We start from the raw sequence: 20,123 nt of genomic DNA on the forward strand, positions 1-20,123 counted from the left end.
GTTTTGCTCTCATAAAAGAAACCCTGGCAAACCTATTTGGGCCAGGAGAAAGGCTGCACTTCATGGTGACAGCATGTATTGACTAGCATGTGTGCAAGAGGCACTAGTTGATTCTCAGTACCGCATATAAATAAATGAATAAAATAAAACCAAAAATCACTTGCCTCTGAGAGCACACCCCCCAATGACCCAACAACTTTCCCCTAGGCCCCACCTCTGAACATTCATCATTTCCCAAGAGCACCACCCAAGGGAACAATTCTTGAACACCTTGGCCTTTGGGGGACTCTCAAGTCCAAACTATGGCAATCTCTTAAGTAAAAACAAATTAATAATAATAATAATAATAATAGGCACACAGCCATCCATCCTTCCCTTTCCCTTTCTCCCCTGTCCTTCCTCCTCTCCAGGCCCCCATGTCCGCCATGGGCGGGGGGAGGGGGGGCGCCCTGGCCTCCAGCATGGGTTCCTTTAGCTATGAGCCTAGACCTCCTACAAGTGGCACTATGTGGAGACTCCCTGGGTGCACATCTCCAGCTGCACAGCTGCTACAGCACCGCGAGCTCCACTTACTCCAACTACTGGGCCCCGGTGTCCTCCTGGTCTCCCTGACCCGCAGCTACTGTCCAGTTCCGGCTCCTTGATGCACAGCCTGGAGAACCTAGACCTGAGCCAGGTAGCCGCCATTAGCAACGACCTCAAGTCCATCCGCACTCAGGAGAAGGTGCAGCTCCAGGATCTCAAGGACCGCTTTGCCAGCTTCTTCCAGCGCGTGCACAAGCTGGAGCAGCAGAACAAGCTGCTGGAAACCGAGCTGCTGGTGCTGTGCCAGAAGCATTGGGAGCCATCCCGCTTCTGGGCGCTGTAGGAGCAGGAGATTAGCCACTTGCGCCTGGCAGAGGGACGCTACCCATGAGAAGCAGGCGCTCCAGGGCGAGTGCAAAGTGCTGGAGGAGACTCTATGCAACCTGCAAGCATGCTAGGAAGAGGAGGTGCTGAGCCGCGAGGACGCCAAGGGTCGCCTGATGCAGTCACGGGAAGGCACAGAGGAGGTGGCGCTGGCCCCAGCTGAGCTCCAAAAGTATATCCACAGCCTGATGGACGAAATCGCTTTTCTAAATCTCCAAAGCCTCATTCTGTCTCAGCCTTTCCTTCTCTCTTTTTAGGATCCTCCTCTCCTTTAGAACTTGTTCTTATTTTCATTTCTCCGCCCTTTGCTGCCTCTGTTTTCTCACCGCAGTCTCTCCCCTTCAGTCTCAGTGTCTCTCTCTCTCTATCTCATCTCTCTCTCTCTCTCTCTCTCTCTCTCTCTCTTCTTCCTCTCTCCCTTCCCCTCCCTCTCCCCCTCTCCCCTTCTCCCCCTCTACCCCTCTCCCCATCTCCTCCTCTCCCCCTCCCCCTCTCTTTCTTTGCCTCCATCTATCATTCCTATCTTGCCTTCCGCGGTCTCCCTGGGTACCCTGTCCGCGCCCCCAGTCCCACCCACCCGCCAAAGCTCCCTAGGTGCTGAGCAGGGGAGCCCAGCCTGTGTGCAGAACAGGAGCCCCAAGGTGCTGGCCTGGCAAATCTCAGCGCCCTGTTTGCTGGTGGACGCCCTCCCCAGGATAGCGCCAGGCCAGCCCAGGAGGAAATGCTCCAAGACTGAGCCAAAATTCCTGGGCAGCTTGGGGCTTTCTGGCTCCAAAACACTCTTCCCCTCCAGAGGCCCCGCAGCACCTGGCAGATCTCAGAGACCCCAAAGACCTAATCTCTAGGTTCCAGCCAGGGCGCCACCCCAGGAAGGAAGGGTGTTCCTGCACAGGAGGGGATTTGGGGAAGACCTGTAGCCCTAGGAGGCTGCCCCAGGGGTCCAGAGGTTCCTTATGAGCCCATTTCTCTGAGAGAAGTGCTTTCCTCTTTGTCACCGCAGGTTGTTGGCACAGGACCTGAAGCCAGACTCCTAGGGAGCTTTTCTGTCTACCCAAGGACAAGATATTAACGCTAATGCTGTCCAACTCCATCTGACCCTGAGAGGGAGATTCAGTCAAGGTGTCTGCCCTCCACAGAAATCTACTGCTTTGGTAAAGAAGTAGCAGCAATATTAAAAGACGCCTTTCAAAAGACAATAAATTCATGGCTGTCATGCAGATAGAAAATGAGCATGTTCCAAAGATTTTATTTAGCTCATTGTTAATGAGGGAACAAGTAGAATTTACAACCAGTCCTAAGAATGGACTTAGATTAGGAAAAGCAGCTTGCACATGCAAAAAGAATTGAACTCTTGCACTCCAGGAGGGATAGGAACCACTACAACCTGTAGCAGACAGAATTGCAGATCTGTAGACTATCTATATCTATCTATATTTATATCTATATCTATATCTGTTTTTTTGGGGGGGCGGGGGACTGAAGGCACAGCTCAGTGGCGGTGTGCTGGCCCAACATGTGAAAGAACCTGGGCTCAATCTCTGGTAGTGGCCCTCTACTAGTGTTAGGTAGACTGTAGGGAAAGAGGAAAGGGAAATCACATATTCACACATTGTGTCTAGCCTTTAAGGACTTCATGCTCTAGTAATTGTTGTGGTACTAATCAACAGCTGCTGAGGTTTGATTCATTGACTTCTACTCTTTGCCACTTCTGATCTTTCCTTAAATGTCATTTAAAGCAAGTCATTGTCCATTATGCAGATCAAGAAATCTAGGTGCAAAGAGGTCAAGAACCTTGCAGATAACTTGCAGGTAAGTCACACAACTGGCACAAAGAGGGGTCAGGACAAGAATCTAACTTGTCTGCCTCTGTACAGCCTGGTTCTTAGATAATAACACACTACATCCTATTGTGTTTATGGTAAAAAACAAAAAACAAAAAACAAAAAAAAAAAACAAAAAACAAACAAACAAAAAAAAAAAAACTGGGAGGGTTTCTTCATTCCAAAAGCTGGGTGAGTTTTTTGGTGATCTTCTAATCATCCCCCACCTTCCTCCAGTTTAGAACACAGAAACTGAGACAAGTGCAAAAAAATAATAGTTTTAGTGAAAATACAAATAAAGGTACAGCCCTAACACATCTGAGAGCTCTGAGTACTTGGAATACCTTGCTTGCTTCACATGGAACACTTTCATGGCCAAGCCTGGGAGAATGACTTTATCCATCTAGAGTCCCCATCAGGTTTATTTGGAGGAGCCCCTGCAGGCCACGTCTGCCTCTCTGCCTTTTCTGTTCCTGGCTCAGTGCAATTGTCCCACATAATTACCTAATCAATAATCTTCACAACCCATCTCCTCCTGAACAGTAAGACAACAACCTCAGGCACAGACATTCTGATTCTGAGTCATCAGATCTGTCACCAAGACTAATATTTAATTAAAAAAAAAATATATATATATATATGTGTGTGTGTGTGTGTGTGTGTGTATATATATATATAAATTGTACACAACACACAAATTTATTTATTTTTATGTGATGCTGAGTATTGAACTCAGCATACCTCACATGCTAGGTAAGCACTCCACCATTGAGCAACAACCCCAGCCCCTAGGATCTATTTTTAAAAAGCTTACATGGGGATTATGATGCCCAGATGAGCTGGGCTAGAAGGAAGGGTTTATTTAAAGAATGCATTGAATTTCTCATACTTGGTTGGACATTCCACAGTAGTTTAGCTCAGTGGGAAATTATCAAAGAATACTTAAATCCACAAAAATTCTTACAGCTCAAATTTAGGGATTGGTTGCCTAATATTATGAATTTAAGATTAGAAACACACACACACACACTTTGATTTCTTGTTATATTAGAGCACAAAGTAATAAAGTATAAAATGCAAAACATCAAACTCCTCCCTGTCACTAATTTCCTCTACCCAATAATTCCAGTTCAGTTCCCACAGCATGGTGGACACTTCCTATTTCCTCTCTACATATTCCCTGTATTCTTAGTATGTATGGAGAAAAAAATATAAAGATGGTATCAAATAATAAATATTTTGCTTTTAAATTCATGTCTACCTCAGTCCTAGCATCAAATCCTGGGAGATCACCAAGTGGTCGTGTGCTGGCCCAGCATGTGAAAGAACCTGGGTTCAATCCCTGGTAGTGGCCTTCTACTAGTGTTAGGTCGACTGTAGGGAAAAGTTAATGAAAGTGAGTACACATAAATGTACTTTATTCCATGTAGGAGCTGCAAAGTATCCTGTGGATGGGTATACCATTATTTATCCAGACAGTGCCCTATTTATGGACAAAGGGACTGTTTCTTTTTTCCCCAATATAAAACATGCTTCAAGAACATACTTGTGTATATACCATTTTAACAGTTTCATGTATTTATTTATTTAGAGACATTTCATCACTGAGCTATATCTCCAGTCCTTTTTAAGTTTTTATTTTGAGACAAGGTCTCACTAAGTTGCAGATTTGTCTGCCCCTGAACTTGCAATTCCTTGCCCCAACCTCTGGATTACCAGAGATTAGTGAGATTACCAGCATGTGGCACAGTGTCTTGCCTCCTATATTTCAATAGCAAATTCATAAAAGCAGCCCAGTAGATGGACAGTATTAAAAATCTGCAACCAGCATGTGGGACAACTCAGAAAGGCATAGTGAGTGAAATCCACTGTATGATCGAAATTCTACAAAGGACATTTAGTGGCTGTCAGTAAGAAGTAAACTTAGTTTTCAAAAAATCTAAATGCTGCCATGCTCAAAAGAGAAAAGAAAAAAGAAAAAAAAAAGCAGACCTATATAATCATTATACAGTTGAATCGCCAAAAGTTATTCACTGAAACATTTTGATCTGCATTCCTGCTTTGCATACTTAACATTTATATAAAAAACTCACACACAAATGAAAATGGAAAAGCTGCCAATACCTGATTCCTCTTCCCTAGTTTTCTACTTATAATCATCCACTGAGGCATCTTTTGACACCACGGGGACAAAGGGGATGTTTAACATCAGACCTACCAAGAGTGGTTTGGTTTGTTGTTTTTGAGATGCTGTGGATCAAACCCAGGGCCTCGTGCATGGGTGGCAGTCACACAGCTACATATACACACAACCCCATAGTAGGTTCTTACATAAGTTCTCAATGTGTCAGAGTGCTATTTGGAGTCCATTTGGCATAACTACTGCACGTTTGCCATGGAGCACACAGATCTTATTTGTGTCTTCTAAAAAGACAACCAGAGAGTCTTCATTTGCTTCCCACAAAGCAGGATACCTGCCCTCTGGAATCACAAATCTGTTTTTAAATCAGAGCAGTTTCTCACTCCAGACCCTGGAAGAGGAGTTAATGAATCTGAAACTTAGTGGACTAACTAGATATCAGAGCACCACAACACTGGGCCTGGAACTCTGAGTTTTCTTCACCTCTACACTAGAGGGCGCTCCTTACAAGCGAGTTTTGTAGCCAATGACTAGGGTGTTTACTACTTGTGGATTTGGGAGTAGTGGGCTTTGGTGGAGGACTCCTTTTGAGACCTTCCTGCTCCCTTCTACTGCAGGTCAGCGCACTTGAGGAAGTGCAGGCATTAGAGGGGGATGGTGGCTGTATATACCTTGTTTCTTTTCTTTTTTTCTTCCTCTCTTTCTCCCTTTCTTTCTTCCTCTCTTCTTTCTTTCTTCCTCTCTTCTTTCTTTCTTCCTTCCTTTCTTTCTTTCTTTCTTTCTTTCTTTCTTTCTTTCTTTCTTTCTTTCTTTCTTTATTTCTTTCTTTCTTTCTCTTTCCCCTGTGCTGGGGATTGAACCAAGGGCCTACATGGGCTAGGCAAGTGCTCAACCACTGAACCACATTCCAAGTCCCAATATTCATATATTCTGGAAAGGTTAGATTCCTGGCAGGGCAATAACAGAATGAGAGAACCTTTATTTTTTGTCCATAAGGCAAACACTGCCCCCAACTCTCACTGAACCACAGATGAGCCAGTGCACTCCCAACTATGACGTCACTGCATGGAATAGTGCTGGAGGAGGTGTCATTTATATAAAATACTTCTAGAGGGGCAGGACCTCACAGAACCAGGTGTCTAGGGTAGATCCCCAATACCTACTTTTTTTTTTAATAAAACCATCCTATGCTACAAAATGGTATCTTCTTGTTGGTTTTATTTAGTTGCTGCTATTTAGAAGTGAGATTGGTTTGCATTTGCCTACTCAAATACTTTTCCTTTCTATTTTTCCCCTTTTCTTTGTATATTCTGATTAGTAATTTAAATGCCTTTTATTGGTGCTGACAATGTTTTTCCCACACATCCCTTTAACTATCTTTTTTGGTGTGTTTGCTCGGGTATTTCAGATATTAGGTAGCCAAATTTCTCAAGATATTCCTTTATGTCTTCTAGAGTTTACAATTTGCCTATGATTCCACACTTCAAAATTATATTTTTTTCTATTATTTTCTCCAAGTACCTTTAAAGGTTATTAAGATATAATCTCTATTCCATTACAATTTTTCTGTGGTTTTGAAGAAAGAAAAATATTTCTAACTTAATTTTTTTTCTGCAAATGGACATCTAAATATCCTTCTGCTCTATTGTATAATCTCTCCTTTAGCTGCTAGTTTTCTTTCCTTCTTTCTTTTTGTATTAGGGATTTAAGACAAGGGTAATTTACCAATGAGCCACATCCCCACATCCCTGAGACTTTGCTGTGGAGAATGGGGAATGCAAGAACTTTCTAGACAAAAGACATGGAAAAAGGCTGAAGTCATGGAGTGCTTGAGGAATTGAAAGAAATCCTGTTTGATTTAGTACACACAGCAATAAGAAGGCAGAAATCAAATCAGAAAGAAAAGCAGAGACTCAATCCTTGCAACATAAATTACCCTTAAATTTTAACTTAAGGGCAATAATAAACATATATTAAGTGATCTTATTCTTTTAAATCATTTCAGAAGATAAAAGTGTATAATTGAGAAAAAAAAAAAAAGAAAGAAAAGAGGGGAATGATAGACCCAGCCTGATTTTCTCTTAAAATTGGAAGCCATCTTACCACAAAGCCATGAAAAGCTAATTTCAGCTTCACTATAAATTACTGAAAATTCTGAACCTGCTTGGAATGCCTGCCCTGCCTTGAACTCACCCATGCCTGGCTCCCTCTTAGCACATAGCAGCCCTCTCTGAAACTTTAATGATGCCTCACAAATCTTGGCCTTCACCAGTCAGATAATGACCCTCTTTGAGGCTCTAATGACTTTCATAAATTCTGATGTTGGGGCCAGCAAAAATGTAAACTAACATTTGTGTTATGCTCATCAAAGTTTTGTTATCTGTAACCCTCACTTTGTATAACTTTCTGGGCTATCAAGCTGGGCTGCAAGAAACCTGTGGCTGCTGTTTTGTTCCTATGGTTTTTGCTGGGAGAGGCAGCCCGGGTGGTGAAAATAATAAGCTTGCTTTAATTTGATTTTAACTCAAGTCAGTGGTCTTTTCTGCTAGGAGCCACAGCAAAAGTATTATGATATATGGCACCTTTGGTTAAGGTGACTGCCAGCTAGCCATTGAGATGATATGATTATGTTAAGATTTACATTCATATGGAAATTGGACTCCTGCTGTTCACCTTGGCCTGTTATGGGACTCACATTATGGGACTCCAGGAGAGTTCCCATTGGTTGGGGGAGTATAGTAGGAGGGAATTTCCGGGGGAGGTCCCAACGCCTGGTTCCCGGTGGAGAGACAAGTGTGTCTACTGGCTTGTTAGCAGGGCACACACGGGATGCTGGCGGCTTTTTTAAATAAAGCTTTGTTTCCCACTTGAGCGGCTTGTGTTTCTGTGCCCAGCCGGGTTGCGGCACTTTTCTTGCACCCTGTTCTAAGAATTGCCTCAAAGTTGCTGAGGCTGGCTTTGACCCCAATTTCTTTTGTCTCAGCCTTCCAAACTGCTGGGATTACACGTGTGTGCCACCACCCCCAGCAAGTGCATTCAATTCAGAAAATATCTTTGTTATTTCAATATAAAGTTTTTGCAAAATCTTCATCTCTTGGTCTAAATCTCTTGCAACCCTCATTTCAACTCAGGAGTTACTAAGCCTCATTAAAAAAAAAAATACAACAATTCTGAACAAGCCCACCATGCTTCTTCTTCCAGACCATATTGCATAAGCATGATGATAACCCTTTCATGACTGAAAACACCTTTAACCCAGGAGGTGAAGGGTTTACTGTCACCCCACCTACCTAGGAGCACATGGAAGGGAGTGAAGTGACCTGCCCAAGGGTTACCCACTGCAGAGACAGAGCTGTTGGGGGTTGATCCAGCTAGCCATCTTTCCTTCTAGAATTCTCCACCTAGTTAGTGCTCTCCAGGGATTTCCCACCAAGGTTAAGGGTGAGAATTAAACTCTAAAATCTAAGGCTTGCCTTGATTGTAATTAACATTTACCCTATGCATTTTTTTTGAAAACATTTTTAAAGGTCAAATCATGTCCTTAAAACAGATATAAAATGAACACTTGCTAGGGATTTTCACTGAATCAATGAGAAAACTAGGCAGATTATAACTGAACCAAAGGAGAAGTCAAAAAGCACAGACATATAAAGCAAAGGAAAGTTAAAGCAGAATCCCAGATAGAGCTCAAATAAGCTTCTTCAATGGTCGGAAAGGAAACTTTGCTGAACCTGTCTGCTACAGCAGAATATACCTGTGTAGAGATGAGGGTTATTTTCCCTTGCTATTAGATATCTATATTTTGTAGAATTGCAAAATAGCTTCCATGAAATCAAAACCAGATGAGGTGGAAAGATATGCTATAGACAATGCTTCTTTTGACTTCAATGTGGAAAGAAACATTGAGACAAAACCTCGTTTATTCACAAGCAATTCATCAGTAATCCTATCAAAGAGGCCTAATGTTTCTGGCACCTGTTTTTAGAAGGTAGAGTCACAAAGTTTTTGAGTGTTTTCAATGGGCTTTCTTGATGAGCTCAGCTATCATTAGTTTTATTCCACACCCTTTTTTCTTTGTTGATACTGGGGATATAACCCAAGGACACTGAACAAACTAATCTACATCTTCAGCCCTTTTTTATAGTTTACTTAGAGACAGGATCTCACTAAATTGCTTACAGCCTCTCTAAATTGCTGAGATTGGCTTTGAATTTGCTATCCTCCTGCCTTAGTCTCTGGAGCTTGGGATTACAGGCATGCACCAGCATACCAAGCCTTTTATTCCACCTTTAGGACTGATTTGAGGAAGGTGAAAATCCAAAGCTGTTCAGTGTGAACCCTTAATTTAGAGCCATGGGTGCTTGAAAAATAACACTTGTTTTCCTCTTTCAAGGGGACATTTAAGAATAAACCTAGAAAATGACAGGAAGTGTAAAGAAGTTTAGCTCTCTCCTCAGTGAGAAATTTTATTTTATTAAATAATCAAAGACATAATAAAATCAATGTAAAAGTTAGAAAATTATTCTGGTGAAACAAACCCAGAATATTTCAACATAGATAAGTCACATTGAAAAAAAAATCCTTCATATCATAGCTGAAGATGGCAAACAGCAAATCAAGGAAATAAGGCTGTCAAAATTACACAAACTTTTCTAAGATTTCTAAAGTATTTTGTAGTGTAAAAAATGTATGATACATTTTTAAAGACTTTTCTGTTGTTTTTAGTTGCAGATGAGCACAATACCTTTATTTTATTTATTAATGTGGTACTGAGGATTGAACCTAGTGCCCCCTGCATGTGAGATAAGAGCTCTACCATTGAGTCACAACTCCAGGCCAGTATGATACATTTTGGTTATTTATTTGGTACTAGGGATTGAACCCAGGGGCACTTTATCACTGAGATAAACCCCATTCTTTTTATTTTATTTTATTTTTTTTATTTTGAGACAGGCCTCACTACATTGCTGAGGCTGGCCTCCAACTTGTGAACTTCTTGCCTCAGGCTCTCCAGTAGCAAGGATTATAGGCATGTACCACCTGGAGTGGTTTTGCATATGATACATTTTATAAGCATTACATGTTACCTGTTATAAATATTATTGTATATGGTGTTAATTTTGTATGATGAAATTCATAGTGTGATAAAAGCAACTTTTTATAATATTTTTAACATTTCTCATCATATTTAACCCATTTCAGACTCAGGACTCAACTATTATAAACAAATGAAATCAAATATATTTTATTAAATTAAATTTTTCCTGGGCTGGTAATTGAACCCTTGGCCTTGCTCTTGCTGGGTAAGTGCTCTCCTACTGAGCCATATTTCTGGCCCTACAACTCATTTTAAATTCTTCATTATGCTTTTTCATATTCTATAACAAAATTATTCTTTCCTTAGGATTAATTTCATTCTTTTTACAATTTTTTTTATGGTACTAGAATTGAACCAATCGAGATGAAGTTCGAGTGAGAGCTTGGTGAAAGTCTTCTTTAGGGTGAGGTTCATTCGTTCTACCTTGCCTGAAGAGGTGGGATGATACATGGTGTGTAGATTCCAGGGAATGTGGAGAGCCCCAGCAATGCATTGTGTGATTTGAGAAGCAGGAGGAAGTCAAGTTTGAGGCCAACTTTGTTGGACCCTGTCTCAAAATAAAAAATAAGAAAGGGTTAAATGAAGCTCTATGGTAAAGGCAGTGGAACAGCTATTGGGTTTATCTGTTATCCTTCTGAAAAATACTGAAAGCCAAAGCCATTGTAGAGAGAAAGAAGTGTGACAAAAAAAAAAGTGGGGGCTACTACTGCCATTTTTCTTCTTTGGTATGCCTCACACCTGTGTGTGTGTGTGTGTGTGTGTGTGTGTGTGTGTGTGTGTGTGTGTGTGTTTATGTGTCTCTACTTTGTTCTTAAAGCTTTAACTTGGGGTTTTTCTTTCCTTTTGATACTGGCATGTTTTGACTCTCTTCTCATTTTCTTTCAGGTCAATTCTGTGTGTATTTTTCTTATGGAAAAGAAAATAAATGTTACAATACATTATTTTCATCTTATTAATAACTATAGTCTCATAAAATCTCTATTCCCCATTTTAGACTCTCATTTTTCTTTATTTCTATTTTTTTTTTTGTTTGTTCATGTGCTGGGGATTGAACCCACAGTGCTCTACCACTGATCTACATGCCCAGCCTTTTAGCTCTTTCTATTTTGAGTGTGATCCAGAGGAAGAGTCCTTGCCTAGCATGCCTGAGGCCCTGGCTTCAATTCTCGGTACCACCAAACAAACAAAGCCCCCATACAAACACTTGGAGAGCCCTTGGCACCAGTGTTTTAAGACTACCATCCTGTTGGAGAGGGGTTAGACAAAGGCCATGTAAACATCCTGCAAAAATATCAGTATCCTTTATTTGATTGCTATGTTGGACAGCAAGCTCAGTTTGAACTTCATATTATAGAGCAAAAACTGAAGGTGGTCATAAAACATCAATACTTGTATCATCTGAATGCTTACACCCTATTTTATTTCATCTTATTCCTCCCCTAATCTACTGCCAACCACTTAAAGTTTGTGGTGTGAGATTGATGTGAGCTGATTTATTTGTACTTTCTTGGTTACTATTCTGGCTGAGCATTTTGCATTAGTCTCTTTCTTTACATTTTTGAATTTTGTTAGACCAAAATCCTTTCCCAGCCTGCAGATCAGAATATCATGGTATCCTCATATTTTTAAGATGGGTCCTTAATCCATTTTTTATTATTATTATGAATAAGGTGTGAGGCAGAGCTCCACCTTTAAAAAATCTTAGGCAACAGATAAACTTTTCTTTCTCTGGATGCCTCTAGTATTGCTAAAATCTGTTCTTTATGTTTCCATCATTTTCAGTTCAAGATAGTCATGACGAAGAGGGAGGAACAAATCAAGAAAGAGGAAAAAAACTGCCACACAAGTTTACAAAACATCATTTAGAGATTCTTAGTCGATCACTAGAACAAAATCTGTACCCAATTTTGGGATCTGGGAGGAGCAGGCCAAGCAAATGCAGTGACAAATATGTGAAATCAATGTAAGTCAAAAAGTCCAAAAATTACACGAACATATCTTTTTGTAGGTGACATAGAAAATAGAATTTTTGGAAAAGTTTTATGTTATTTCTTCACATAGGACAGCATGATACTTTGTCACATATCACTTCACTGAGTTTGTGAACCTGTCAAATGACTTTCATAGAAAAATCAACTCTTGTGAGGCAAGTTTGGGAGTAGGCATCAAGTAAAGCACTCATGTAATTATCCAACATAGAGCCTGTGCAGTTTTGATCAGGTTGCCAGCTGATCAAAGTCCTAGGAAGATTAAATATTTTGAAGGTGGAACTGATACTTTTTAGAGATGTTGAGTATTCAGTGGGAGGATTTAAGAATGGCTGTACAATTTTGGCCTGATTCATTTTATACCAGGGACATGAGGAGTTTTTCTTTAGATATGTGAGGTTTGGTATGTCAATCAGACCTCCAAGAGGTGATGGCCTGGGGTGCAGGAGAATGGGCTTGGTTGGATTATGTCCCTCACATGGCATTTCACAGCATTAGTAGGTTCTTTTAGGAATTTGTTACATGAACCAATATTTTGTTTTGGAAATTTTCAATGTAGTTACTTTTGTAAAATAGGTATAAAATAACAAAATAATTGTTAAAGCTGCACAAAATTTTACCATCTAAGGATTGCCATAGTATACATTGAAGAGGGATTTTCATATATCTCTATTCTGTCATTATCCATGGTTCAGGAAATATGTTGGTTGTTTGACCCAAGGAGGACAATTTTGGAGGAAATAAGAAAGGGAATATAAGAACAGCTTTTAAAGATCAGGAATAGCAAATAGTATGTAAGCAATGAAGTTACTGTGTTAGAAAAATTCCATAAAATGAAGCATTTCAGAGATCCTGCAAATCAATGATGGTAGACAAATAAGTAGAAAATCTGAACAAGGTAATGACTGGGAAAAATTTTGAATTGAAATGAGATACACATGCTTAGAAAATGCCCATGTGATCAGAAGGCAGGATAGTCAGGGAGAGGATCATAGGTGGTCTGGATATGAGAACAGGAGCACCTGCTTTTTGGCTTAATTTTTGTAACCTACTTGCTAACTTCTCTGTCACCGCTGACAAATTATGGAATCTTGCACCTCATCTTTCTGTTATAATTATGTTGGAAAGAGAAAATGAGAGCTTTGGAAAGAGAAAATGAGAGGTCCCAGTTGTTATGTATAGTGACAATTTTAACAATCTTAAGCATGTATGGAAGATAACTTCCAGCTCTTAACCTAAAGCTATTCTGAACTTAGGGACAGGTTCCAGGAGTGATCAAGTATCAAAAGGCTTAAAGACATTCTTGCCTGTGCCCCTCTACAACACTAGCTCATTAGGTGGCTTAGTCAAAAAGCATTTTCTCATTTCCATACACCCACCTCTAAACTCTGGGGACTACTGTTGGCATTGAGTTTATCCTCAGTTGATGCAAGAGAAAAACATGAAGACTAGAGTTGGTCAGTGCGGTTTTTCAAATCATATGTACAATGCACTGCCCAGTTATGACAAATGCTTGCTTGATCTGAATGTGTAATTTAAATACAAGGAATTTAAGAATATTCTTACAATACACTGAGTCATGACTGTACCTTGATGGGGCAGCTTGAGAAAAATTAAAAAGTTGTGGGACTGTGTGTATGGCAACTTGGGATCTGTTCATTCTAAATACAGAGGTTACAGAGAGGTTGCTGGGAGACTTTGAAAAGCCTGAGTTCTCATGGACAGAAGGGCTGCTTCAGACTGTGGGGACAGTTTGGAATTTGGAATTGGGCACCATTCACAACCTCCATTATATGGATGGCCCAGGAAGGATTTTCTTCTTTGTGTCTACTCCAAGTCAAGAAGCAAGTCAGTAATAATGCTGAAACTAAGATTACCTAAAAAAATATTTGAGTGAAAATAATTTGTCTTTCTTTTTAGAATTGGTAACAAAACAAAAGATCCAGACTACCAGCTAGAGAGAAACGGAGAATATTTGCTGCCAGGAAACAACAGGAGTCCCTTGTCCAAGGTTATCCAGTTTTCTACCACCAGGATGCCCAGAGGCAATCTGACAGCCTCACTGCACATCCCTCTGGCCCCCAGCAGGCTCCAATGGAAAGACCCAGCTACTTTGCCTTGGAGACACAGAAGGTCCTAGTGAAGAGGATGGTTCATGTGACTGGGTATTTCCAAGCATGATAAAGGAACCAAGTTGTGTTTCTCTGGGTCAAGGGGCCAGAGAAAGGGGACCTTCTTCTAGTATCAGTACAGCCATCTATAAGGCCATGTTCATGATAGAAGAAAGCCAGCAGAGCAGGCTTTTGCATTTGCCCTTTGTTGATAGCGTGCAGGGTAAGATACAACAAGAGCAGGACAAGGAGCTCTCTGGTCTCCCTAAAGGACAGCAGATGAATGACTAGAGATATTCTATTTTACAGCAGCAACAGTGCCAAAACTACCCAGAGAAGCTGCTAATTCAGGACCCATTATTAATTTCCCCGAAGCATGGGGACTTAGAACATCAGGTGCCTCCCCTTATACAAGAGCAAGATGCAGGTTGTCAAACAAATGGACAAGATTCAATTGCTCAGATGCAGTTTCTATCTCCTCCACAAATGGAGGTCAGTTCTGTGCCAGCACTTTTAGGACAAGACGGAAAGCAAGGTGATACAGAGCAGCCCAGATCCACAACCCAGAATCTTTGAGATGAGTGGTCTAAAGAGAGCTTTGACTGGACCAAAATTATAATTGAAAATCATAACATTAAAATTTAGAAAGCTATAGTCATAATCATACTGGAATCATCCACAGCAGCTCAGGGCAAAGGAGTGTCTCAAATCTACATAGAAATATGTTGAGTTCAGGATCTCTATGAAAACAACAACAAACACCACAGAAAAAAACTTAAAAGAAAAGAAAACAAAACAAAACCTGAATCCTTCATACAACCCCCATACCACCCCAATGAACACACACACACACACACACACACACACACACACACACACACTCATATTTCTGATCTGTCAGTGTCTTCTGCTGGGGCAGCAGTACCAACCACTAGTCAATCCCTCACTGGGCATCTTCTAGTGCACTGGAGAAAGTTGGACTTATGCAGGCCCTCCACAGCTACAGACACAAAGAGAGCACTTGCCAAATTCAAAAGAGCATGTGCTTTTGGTAGACACTTCTTGCACAGCCCTGCCTCAGACATTTTCTTCCACTTGGAGATAAGATCCTCTAAGGTGCCAATGTATGGAGGGTTCTGCAGCTGCTCCTATCCACCATGGACCAGCACAGTATCTTCAGGACACAGAATAGCTTTCCAGGACACCCTGGACTCTCAAAGAGCTGTCAGCATCATTGATATCAAAATGAATTTGTTTCTGTGACAAATGTAACAACAACAACAACAAAGAACAACAGATAGACAAGCTAGGATATTATGAAGGAAGCTTTGTCACTCAAGATTTCCTGACAAAAGTCCACAACATTTTGCCAGAATGCAGCCTTTTAGGAATAGACTTCTGCAAGCAGGTCTATCCATCAACTATCTATTTAGCTTTGAACTCACATAATCCTTGTGATTAATCATTGTTGCCTAAAATTGTTGTTTTCAAATTTCTTTTGAACTTCTTTTTAATTTTGCTTTTATCAATTTTCCCCAGCCCTAAGCTCTCCCACTGTGCTCATAGTGAATATACTCAGGCATATGTGGCCGGTATATGCCTGCCTACTATACTGTGGCAGGCATATGCCTATTAGAGTGTCATTCCATTTTCAATTCCTATTCTCAGAAGCATCTTTCTCTGTTATTTAAATAGACACCTCCATCTACCTACAAACAGCAGTACCTGAGTTTTCCCCACCAGAGGCAGGGCTTCCAATGAAGCTGCAGCTCCAACTACTGAAATCTCAAGAACCCCTGGAACCTCCTGCACTGGGATAAGAGTCCTTGTTGGATTTCCATTGTATTTTGACAGTCACCTGGGCATGTGGGTCTATGATATCTGAGCGTGCCCAGGTGAGCATTCAGATATTGCCAATCTGAGTTTTTGAGACAAATCTTCAACATGCGTGGTAACTAAGAACCTCCCATTTGGAACAATTTTCATCATTTTGGTCTTTAGGACTCAGAACATTTTAGAGTATTTCAGAGAGTATCCTGTTCCTTCCACAGCTCCTGCAAAAAAGAGCTCTGCAGGCTACATCTCTCAAACCACTAGGTGGCACCATTCACACAATGCCAATGGAAAAGAGGAACAACAACTTTTGAATTTCCAGTTGACTCCTGGAGTGTTTTGTGTAGAAGCAAGCCAAGGCTAGAGTTCTCTTTGGTAGCACTTCCCATTTTATTCTAGCAATATTTAATTACAAAATGGTGTAAACTGGTTACGATCATTTAGTAACACTAGGACTTTTAGAGAAAGCATGCACTTATGTTTATTATACTTTGCCCACCCCCTCATAACCATTGTGAATAATCTGATATGCTATGTTTGTCATGTGTCTCATATTTATTAGATTGTGCAAGTACAAAATACTATATTTATTAAGGTATACTATAAAGCACATTTTGAATGAATTTCCAAGGTGTGTAACATAAAAATCTCATTTTGAAAATATCTTCCTTCCTATAATGAGATTGAGAACAGATGGGGAAACAGCAACTCTCCAACAGGGAAATCTGTTATTTACACAATCACTTTAGGTAGTCACTTGGCATGTTTATTGAAGTTGCAGATGTCTATCAAGTGTGCTATTGGATGTTTCCATAGGAAAATGATGCTCCCTTCTTACAGAACACAGAACCCCAGATAAGAATTTTAATATAAAGTAATCTAGCCAGCTGTGTTAGCTCTCCACCACTCTAATTAATACCTGTGGCAAGGTTTGTTTTGACTTTTTTTTTAAGTTGTCTCTCGATTAAATCCAGGGTTTTTTGGACACTGAACTACTTTTCCAGGCATTTTTATTCTTTGAGACATGTTCTCACTAAGTTGCTAAGGCTGGCCTTGAACTTGTGGTATTCCTGCCTCAGACTTGTGGGTTGCTTGGATTATGGGTGTGGTTTACCAGGCTAGGCTTGGTTCATGGTTTTGGAAGTTTCAGCTCATGGTAAGTTGGGCCTGAAAAGAGAAAGTGCATCAGGGTAGAGTAAAACTGTCTACCACCAGGAAGACATAAGGAGAAAGAGGGTGAAGCCAAGAGCCATAATTCCTTTGAACATCTGCCTCCAATGACCTACAGTTCTCCCCATAAAACTCACCTCTGAAATGTCCCAATAGGTCTCAGTAACAGCACAGTGGGAACTAAAACTTTACCACTTGTAGCTTTAAGGGATGTTTAAGATCTAAGGAATTAGCACAGCACAGTTAAAAATAACAGAGTAGTGCTGTTATTTTGAGAATGTTCTAGGATATAATGTCCAGTGAAATATCAAAGTTTCAAAATTAGCTTTATAATATGACAATTCTGAAAATGAAAGAAGACCTGAAAGAGTAATGATTATTCTTGAATTTACACATAGTAAAACCACAAAAACATGGACTAGATTTATATGCCCTAAATATTTTTAAATATCTATTTTTTTTAGTTGTAGTTGGATGCAATGTTTTTATTGTATTTATATGTGGTGCTGAGGATAGAACCCAGTTCCTCACTTGTGGTACACAAGCACTCTACCTCTGAGCCATAACCCCAGCCTCTGCCCTCAATTTTTGAAAGTTGCATTTGGACTTGGACAAAAGCTTTTGTTTTTCTCCAATATTATGAGAAAACTCCACTGGGTTTGTGTTTAACTAACTGGCTAACTAATTTATTTATTTATTTTTAAATGTTTTTTGATTGTCAACTGAAGTTTACTTTAGTGATTTATATGCAGTGCTGAAAAACAAACACAGTGCTTCTTCCATGCTAGGCAAGCACTCTCCCACTGAACCTCAACCCCAGTCATTAACTGAATTTATTTATGCCTTCCCTTTCTGTAGATTTTGAATTTTCAAATGCTGTTTTCATTCATTGCAAGATTATAACACAGTAATATAGTAATCTGCATAGCTTTTTCTTAAAGAAAAATCCTTTTCTTTGACAAAGCCTAGTAGATCATCATACATGTATCCTCTTTATGTGTTTCTACATTAAGGTCCCTAATAGTTCCATTAAAATTTTTGCACCTATTTTCAGGTATTTTCTGATACTCAGGTTTTTGCCAGCACTATTTTTAAAAGTTTGGGTCATAAGATAGCTTTAGTATGAATTAGGTATGTCATCTCTCTTGCTCTCCTCTAAAATCTTGTGCAAATTTACATGTATAACTTTATGAAATGTTTGGATTTTTCAGTGACTGAGTCTGACCTTTCCTTTACAGGAAGATATTTTATGACTGATTCTGTATTTTTCAGTGATTCCCAGTGGTTCCCCTTGAGTCATTTTTGAGAAGTTAATTTTTTCCAAGAATATATTCATGAAAGGTATCAAATGTATTCTCATAGAGTTGTTCCAAATAGGCTGGTAACTTTCAAGGCTAGAGCAAGTGTAGTGGTGTGTTATTTTCATGTTATGTGTTTGTAAAGTGTATGTTCTATTGCACAGGTTGGTTTTGCAGGCCAGCACCTGTGACAGCCTCTGGGGTCTGCTGGGGTGGGTTCCATATGTTGGGGGTGGTGCTAATCTAAGACCTGGTATCCATCAGCAGATCTCTGTGGGTCCAGGTAGGGTTTCATCAAAAGGCATCTGCAAGCTCTCAAGCAGGCTCACTCTGGACTCAGCCTTTTTGTCCAAGCTGGAAGAGGTTTCTGGATGAGATGCCCGCGTGGAAATGTGGGTTTCAGGGCTTCTGCAAAGTCATCCACCTAAAATGGGGATTAGTTTGGTGACCCCATGGGGGGTTCCATGCCACCTCTTGAGCATGAAAACTGAGATGCGGAAGTGCCCAGTACCAGGTCACATTTCTTGCCTGTCAAATCCTGGGGTTTTTTTTTTGTTGTTGTTGTTGTATTTGTGTTTGTTTGTTGTTTTCTTGGATGCCAGGCACTGTCTGATCACCTCCTCTAAAGCAGGGAGAAAGACTAAATTTGAAGAACCTGGCACTGTTCTGCTTCTGGAGGAAAAATAAGGCTTCAGCCCAGAAAGGTGCAATGAGATATCTCTTGACAGCTCTCAAGTGGGATTCCCCCACTGCCAAGCAAAGGACAAGCAGGGTTTCTGGCAGGAGCTGGGCACTGAATCTCTAGCAGGGCAGTTGATACTCCCCACAGGACAGGAGTCAAGAGTTTGTGTCTGTTTACAAACAAAAGATGCTTACACTACCTGGTATCTCTGAGGGGCTTCATCCAAGTCTACCAGGGGACCAAGGTTCACAGATATAAGGAAGCCTTAAAACCAGGCAGACCTGATACATCAGGATCCTGACAAAGGCACTCTGCTATTTCCTGGTCACCCCAGACCTCTCCTTAAATGTGTTTGTGTGCTCCAGGTGGCAGGGACCATTCTAATATCTCCCCCATGTAAGAGAAACCCAGGTGGGTGTATGTAGAATTTTCAGGTGAATAAAGGATTCAGTCTTTGAAGTGTGTCATTGTTTGGGTCCTATAAGGTGTGTTCAAAACAAATTCCCATATAAAATTTCACAGGTATTCCCATCAATTTGCAGTTGCTCTATGTACATTTTGGGTTATTTTACTTTATTTATTTATTTATTTTTGGTAAATGGGGTTCTTTGTAAATTTTTTAAAAAATTATTTATTTATTTATGCCAATTAGGTAGAAATAATAGCACAATACATTTTGATTTACTGTCCAGAAATAAAACACAATTTTTCATCTCCTGGTCATATTCTGTGTAGCTTTGCACCAGATGTGCAGTCATACATGTACCGAGGGTAATGATGTGCTTCTCATTTTATCATCTTTCCTGCCCCCAAGCCTCTTACCTTTCCATCCCTCCCTTTTGCCTAATCAAAATTCTTCAATTCTTCTCATTCCCCCTTCTCCATTATGGATCAGCATCCACTTGTCAAGGAGAACATTTTAGTTTGAATCCATCCCATTTATTGATTCTTGGCTTTAATTCTTGCACTATAGGAGTCTTATTAATGAAGTTGGGGCCTAATCCGACATTATGGAGATATGAGTGTAATTCAGGCTGAATTCCTAGGTCCTCAATCTACTTAGAGTTGATTTTT

General features: G+C 40.3%; 1 pseudogene; it reads left to right on the plus strand.

Moving 5' to 3' along the window:
- Window positions 1–461: 461 nt before the first annotated feature.
- LOC144255080 (neurofilament light polypeptide pseudogene) lies at window positions 462–1,166 on the plus strand (annotated as a pseudogene).
- Window positions 1,167–20,123: the final 18,957 nt, after the last annotated feature.

The sequence above is a fragment of the Urocitellus parryii genome, chromosome 5, assembly GCF_045843805.1.
Source record: "Urocitellus parryii isolate mUroPar1 chromosome 5, mUroPar1.hap1, whole genome shotgun sequence".
NCBI classification, from domain to species: domain Eukaryota; kingdom Metazoa; phylum Chordata; class Mammalia; order Rodentia; family Sciuridae; genus Urocitellus; species Urocitellus parryii.